This window comes from Mugil cephalus, chromosome 3 (genome assembly GCF_022458985.1).
Source record: "Mugil cephalus isolate CIBA_MC_2020 chromosome 3, CIBA_Mcephalus_1.1, whole genome shotgun sequence".
In the NCBI taxonomy this organism is placed as follows: domain Eukaryota; kingdom Metazoa; phylum Chordata; class Actinopteri; order Mugiliformes; family Mugilidae; genus Mugil; species Mugil cephalus.
The window spans coordinates 1,404,988-1,412,333 of record NC_061772.1 but is presented as its reverse complement, the minus strand read 5'-3'; the positions used below and the strand labels follow the sequence as shown (position 1 = coordinate 1,412,333).

Here is a 7,346-nt window from a genome sequence, read left to right as displayed (position 1 = left end):
TTTTTTATTTCTTTCATTACATTTAGTTTCGGATGAAACAAAGTGTAAAGAGTCAATGCTGGGAAAAATTATTGAATGATGATACTTAGTCATTGTGGATATTAGTTATTCATATATGTGTGTGAATAGATAGTGTGTCTGTGATTGTAAAATGCTTTGAGTACCAATAGGTAGAAAAGTGCAGTATAAAAAGAACACCGTATAATTTTTACCATATATAGTTAAAGGAAGGAAGAGCAGACACAGAAACAGAGTTAAAACATTATTCAATATTAAACGTCACAATTATCATGCTGCCAAAAAGTTATTTACACTTGCTTTGTGGTCACAGCCAGAGTACCATGTCTTCTAAAAGTCTAATTGAGTTCTATTCTATTCTGCATCAATGATTATGTTTTGGGCAAACAGCCAGCACCATGTGGATATATAAAGCCGTGAACAAAATTGCACTCAAATTATTAGTTTTTTAAGAAAAGAGTTACAGAAAATTTTATTGAATAATATTTTTTTATTTTTTATTTTTTACATCCCACAGTTTATTCCACAAGTGTACAAGGTTTCATGTTTATATGTCCAGTTGCTTGGCACTAAATCAAAAATGTTTACAGCGGGTTACAGCTGAGCCTTGTGCCTTGTCCTGTGTTCATGGAAAGGATCTCAGTGTGCAGTCAGAGTGTGTAGATTGTCCAGTAAGAGAACCTCTGAATTGCATGTGATTATGAGCTTAATAAATAATCAGTCTATCATAAGACCTTCAGCATGAACTTGGATTTGCACTGTTTGCAGCAAAGTGTGAAGTGTAATTCAAGGCTTCAGTTTAACAGTTGAGCTATGTACCATAGTGAAGATAGTATTACGGATACGATTGTTAAGTTCCTCCAGAGGATGGCAGGTCTCAGTTAATTTTAGTTCCGTAAAACGCTGAATGCGTAGCTGTGTTGTAGGGGGTGCTGAAAGCATTTATACCTATGTGCTATGTGTCCATAGTTTTATGTAACTACGCCAGTGAAACAAGAGGAAAGGGCTGACCAGGTGTGTTGAGTTTCACTCTGCACTTCACACAGTACAGAGTGGAACTTAGTGGTTCATGTTGGAGTTGAAGATAATAAATGTGGATCAACAGTTAGTTTCACTAAAATGACTGCAGCACAGAACAGAGAGAAGACATCTGAGTAGATGATGTGTAACCTGAACAGAGGAGAATTTTCTGTGAGAGCTCAGCAGCTGCAGTCTGCACTGATGTGACACGTACTTAAGTTTATGAACAGGTGCACATCAGGTTATGGCATAGGGTCCTCCATAGGGTCCGGAGCAAAATTGTAGCAACGACACTGTGCTTGTAAATAACTTGAATTGGATATAGTATAAATTGTGCTTTACTGGGGAATGGGAATAAGTTAATATATCAAACAATTGAAATAGAAACAATGATGATGAGTTTTGTTTTGTTTTGTTTTGTTTTGTTTTTTTCAGATAAATTGTGAGTAGAAAACCAAAACTTGTGCATACATCTGCATTTCAGAACACCAGCAGTTTCATTGGTTTACTCTAATAAGGGAACCAAAGCATAAAGAGGGCACAGAAAGAAAGAAGAGAGAAAAAACAGACAGATGGTGGACAGGGGACATTAAAAAAGTAATATAACCTAAAACTTAACCAAAAAATAAGCACATTTCAAAATGAAGTGAATCTATGGAATGTCTGCGTGGGAGCACTTCCTGGACTTTCTTTTATGTCCCTAATGATACCCTTATGATAAAAGTGAATCTATGACTCAGTGGGGTTTCTGCGTTTCTAATGCAATGAATACAATGAAAGGCAAATATGCAACATTCATTTGAAAACAATTATAAGATATGAACCTGTGATAATTGTAGTTTGTTTGCTTTTCACAGGTAGTTCAATGAATCCCTTGATTTTGTCCAAAGCAGGAAAAAGTTGATAGTAGATACTAATTTTACACCAGATGACAACATTCATCACCATGATCACTTTACACAGTGACACATCCATACAAGAAAGCAGCAAGAGTTTAAATTCACATCTAAATTTGAATTGTGTTCTTCTATGCCTAAATGGCACACTACCTAAATGCAGCTCCAGGAGTGTGGATGGTGGAAGTACTAACTGATTACTAAGATGACTGTAGAATGTGCCATGAATTGGGGTGCCAGGCTGCAGATCGAATTGAAGTGAGCATCCACTGATTGGCTAAGTATGCAAAGTGCTCCTATTTCTGCAGTGTGCTGCGCTCTATACACACTACTTGTCAGAAGGGAACCAGTTTGCATTTGTGCAGAATTCACCTTTGCATGATTTCAAAGGTCTAGTATATGTCAAGCACTCTTATTAGAGCTGCCGCAAAGTGAGCATGTGGAGCAGTCATTCCGATGAGCTTGCCTCTGCAGTGGTCATTACTACTAGTGACCAAAGACAAATACATCAGTCTTGCTTTCTTCTGTTAGGATGATTTGACTTAGGGTACATGTAGAATGACTATGATGCTTTTAGATATTGCAAAAATCCTACATACATAACCCATTGTTTGTCCTGTTTCCTATGCATGCTAGTCACTATTAAACCTACCACTGTCTGTGTATAGGTAAATACATGTTAATGCTTTACAATGCATTCAAGGTGACCTTTGCTTTTTTATAGAGATTAGGGTCTGCACAATTCCTTTTTACCACAAATATAAACATCTACTACTGATAAATTCAACTAAATCTCAATTTGTTGAAAGTTCTGATTCTTAGCATCTTTTTGTACTTGTCAAATTAAACTTTGATGGTCCATTGGTCACAAAAAGCAGCAACATGGTATATCGTTTCCTCCTTTATGTATAGAAAATTAAATCTCATACATCAATTCATACAGTAAATGGCGGAAGAAAAGAACAGACATATTAACCCTTAATTATCCTTACACAATCCATATGTCAAAGCTTTTAGCCTTGGCTTTAATGATAAGACTGTGCAATTGTATTAGCTTGATACATTATAAATCCAATAGCTATTGTCCGCCAGTGTGTGTTTGCCCCAATATAAAAAAATAGTGACATAATGGAGATCAAGCAGAGTATTTAGTCTTAATTTTCCACAGTACTGTTAAAAAAACCCCAGCCATTATTAATATCCCTGTGTGCACTCGGAATGTCTCCTTCATCTCTTTCCTCTGTCCTCCGCTGCTGTCTCTAATTAAATGGGGTGAAACAGCCTTGTGTTTCACTTTTATGTGTTTCAATTTTGTCAGCAACTTTCCCCACAATGCACCCATCTGAATTTCAAATGATAAATGAAAATTCTCCTCTTAGTGAAGTAATTCCATTAAAGGTCCACATTATGGAAATAAAGACAAAAACCTACAGTATGTAATTCAATTTTCTGTGTTTGGTTTCTCATAGGGACCACAGTGGATGAGACCATCTATCGAATTTACTAATATTTAAGTGCGTCTGCTTCCCTGAAAACCACATTACTCTGTGCATAAATGAAACATTTGCATCCAGCCATTCCTCTAAAATGTATTTTTGTTTTAGTTTATTTAGTCTGCATGAATTAGATATTTAGAATTTATTTGCACAATAACCAAATCGCTGTCTCTACTGGACCACATGTCCTATCTGAACCCAAAGTTAAAAGCTCATCTGATTTGATGAAGTCAAGTTTGCTGAGTTTGAGACAACAACAACCTCTACAACACTCAGAAGATAGATACAGCCCACAGTGCATACTTGAATAATGTGTAAGACACGACAGAGGCCACTGCAGAGGGTTATTTTCATGCTACTGGCATGTGTTTGGCTGCAGCGGTGGCAGCCTCAACAGGGATATGGATCCCGGCCTGGGGAGATGTCTCAGCCTTGCTGTGGGATCATTATTCCGATGGACAAAGCCTCAGTTATAAATAGGTTCATGGAGTTCTTGGGCGGCACACTCTTTGTTTTCAGACCAACCCTATTTGTCTTATTGATCTGAATATGTGTGGCTACAGAACTGCTGTTGGGAGTAATATGAGAAAGAAACGTTTAGGTGCTGTTTTTACTTGATTTGTAAAAATAATATGTAATTACAAATTTACTCTTAGACATTGTTTGATGCAACACGATGCATTTATCTTAACCCATTTTCATATATGATTAAGTTCAACAGGTTCATCAAGATGGTTATGCATTATAGACACGTGCAGACATGTTTATGTGCATGCAACAGGATCCATGGATGAAATCCTTGCTCCATGTAGCAGCCCAAAACTCCATGGAGTCCCTCATGGACCATGAGGAGATACTAGATGTAGATGGGAGTCAAGCAGACATACAATAGGAACAATTTAGAGCAGGAAAAGTTAAAATGCCTCAAATGATTACTTGGGGTTAGCTCCTATAGTGATACCGTCCGCATACATGTTAAAATATCCAACGTTTTAGCATAAATATACATGTTTAGAGAGTGTTTTTGTAGTTTACAAGACAAATTCACTATAAAGACATGAAGGAGCAATTATTCAAAGAGAATACTAATGTTTATATCACACTACAAGATGAGATGAGATGAGATGAGATGAGATGAGATGAGATGAGATGAGATGAGATGAGATGAGATGAGATGAGATGAGACATTGTAGTTATGATAGGTCTGTTCAGCAATGAGACCCCACCAAAGATCAGACTGCTGAAAAATGGCAGATAATTTACAATTTTTTTTTAACTGAGTCATCACATATTAGAATATTCTCTGTCTGATATGTTTTGTGTTTGCAACCCATATATATTTACTGGTCATTGTGTTTTATGGAATATTCTACAGTAGCTGAGCTGAGGCAGGTGCACAATCCTGGCCAAGTGAGTAATCGTGGATTTTGTATTCAGTAGATGTAGTGGTGCCGGTCGAGTCACGAGTTTCAGGGCTGCCATAAGTTTAGTTAAAAGTAGCAGTAATGTCGGCAGTGAAATATTCAGTAGGAATAATGTGGAGAAACACACTATCCATTTCTTTCTGCTCTAGCTGTGTCCACGAGAAGCCGGTCCTGCTGTGATGTCCCATTTGCTCTTAATACTAGATATTTCATCCCTTTTATGTAGGGTCATTGCACAAGGACATTCTTTAAGCGTTTATCACTGTTTTGTAATCAAATCATTACAGGTTTAAAGATGTTTCATTTGTAACTGTGTCACTGAAAAGAAAGGATAATACATTAGTTTTTCGGTAACACTTTCTATGAAGGTTGTATTTATAATGCCCTATGAATGCACTCATAATGTTTTATAAGGTGTCTATAAAGCATTATAATTGTCATTATTACCATCTATACATATTCACAAGTCGTCATAACCCACTTCATGATGCATTATGACAACTGGTTATGTATGATTATAATTTTAATCTGAATAGTGCATTATAAATATGTCAATATCTGCCTAGTCCCTTGTTCATTTTATGATGCATCATAACTACTTTGCTTTGCTAAATGTGCATAGTGATGCATAATGAGTTTTGACTTCTACTATAGTGCTTTATATCTGTAGTTATAAGTATATGTAATAAAGTTATAATAATGTATACATCTCCCTACAGCACACAGTTATAAACAGCTATGCAATATCATAAGTGCTATTTGTCAGCGCTAAGTAAAGTGACAAGAATATGACACTATTATTAACAGATATAAGTTACTATGAGTAATTAAAAGGTGCAATGAACTAAGTCCTGAGTCTGGAATCTTTACCCCATATGCACAATGTTAATATCATAGGTGTTATTCGTCAGCTTTAGGTAAATTAGTGCAAATGAGGTGTTGTGGATATAAGACTATTACAAACAAATATGAGGCACAATGAAATGAGAGCCTGGACATTAAAGACAAAAGGTGTGTCGCCCTCAATATATGTACTGAATATATTTTGGCTTCAAGTTAAACGCCTTCTTCTCATCAAAACTCTGGAGACGGTCATGAATTTATCCACAGGTTTATTGAGTCGAAAAAGGGTGAAACTGAGAAAACACAAACATGTCATAATCAGACAAACTGCCCACTGCACATCTTTCCCACATGCGCTGTAAACATGTTTTTATCATCAATTAAATCACTCACTTTTATCTTTTTAATTGCCAATGTTTATATATGAATTGTGTATTTATAGTTTTTAAATCGTAACTTAACATAAACTCCTACTGACACGCAGCATATACCAAACGAAATCAAACAGAGACTAGCTTGATAGCAACTAGCTTAAAAAACAACTAAGGACTGTTACCAGCAACTTCACAAACAACCTTATGTGATGATAAATAACGAACTACAGTTAATACAAGAATATACGACAACAATACATACCAACGATGCTTCGTATAGCATTAGATGTAGACAGTTATTTCCTGGTGTAAACAGACAGCATGTTCTCTCAGTAATGTGCCTCCCGCAGATCTCTCACATGGCTGCCTGTAGCCGACCACTGTGTCTCTTAAAGAGACCACTGCCCCCTAGTGGTGGCACTATGAAACTTACCCCGAGAACTACTGAACAAAAACTATGGTGACAGCACACTCCCCGCCTGGCGGGAATAAACCGCCACTACTTAACAGTCCTTGGCATTCACTATGGCTTAGTCTCAGGAGCTAAGAGCAGGACTATCTCGGTGATAGGCCTCAATAACGTCTTAATTCCATCTTTCCTGGAGACTTTGATCTCCACCTTGCGTACCCTGCTGTCTTTGCTAGGGAAGACTTGAGTGATAAGTCCCAGAGGCCATTCATTCCTCTTTAGTTGGTCGTCCTTGAGAAGCACGATGCTTCCACGCTGAAGGTCAGGCTGGGAAGACTGCCACTTCCTTCGTGGCTGGAGTGACGAAAGATATTGCTTCTTCCATTTGTTCCAAAAGGTTTGAGCCAGATGTTGGACTTGGCGCCACTGATTCTTATGGTATCTTTGACCTGGTCACAAACTGGTGCAGAAGGGAGGCTCACTTTTTGAGTGAGGAGAGTTGCTGGTGTGAGTATGAGTGGATCATCTGGATCAGTGGACACAGGTATAAGAGGTCTGGCATTGATGATAGCGGCCACTTCCGCCATCAGTGTGGAGAGCGCTTCGTGGGTCAGCTTCGATGTTCCAAGCTGCAGGAACATAGAATCCAAGATCTTCCTTGCTACGCCAATCATTCTCTCCCACGAACCACCCATGTGAGAAGCATGGGGAGGATTGAACATCCATGTGCAGCCTTGGTCCAACAGAAACCTTTCCACGGAACTATTGTTGATGTTGGAAGGAATCTTGAGCTCCTTGCATGCACTGACAAAGTTGGTTCCTCTATCAGAGTGGATGTGTTTTACTGGGCCCCTGATGGCGAGGAA

The 7,346-nt window shown here is 37.9% G+C and overlaps 1 long non-coding RNA gene across 1 annotated transcript; it reads right to left on the bottom strand.

Annotated features, from left to right (window-relative positions):
• Nucleotides 1-5,949: 5,949 nt before the first annotated feature.
• LOC125005607 lies at nt 5,950-6,911 on the bottom strand. Its single transcript, XR_007112465.1, has 2 exons — nt 6,334-6,911; nt 5,950-5,990 (listed from the first exon to the last, which is right to left on the bottom strand). It is a non-coding gene; the product is annotated as an uncharacterized LOC125005607 (long non-coding RNA).
• Nucleotides 6,912-7,346: the final 435 nt, after the last annotated feature.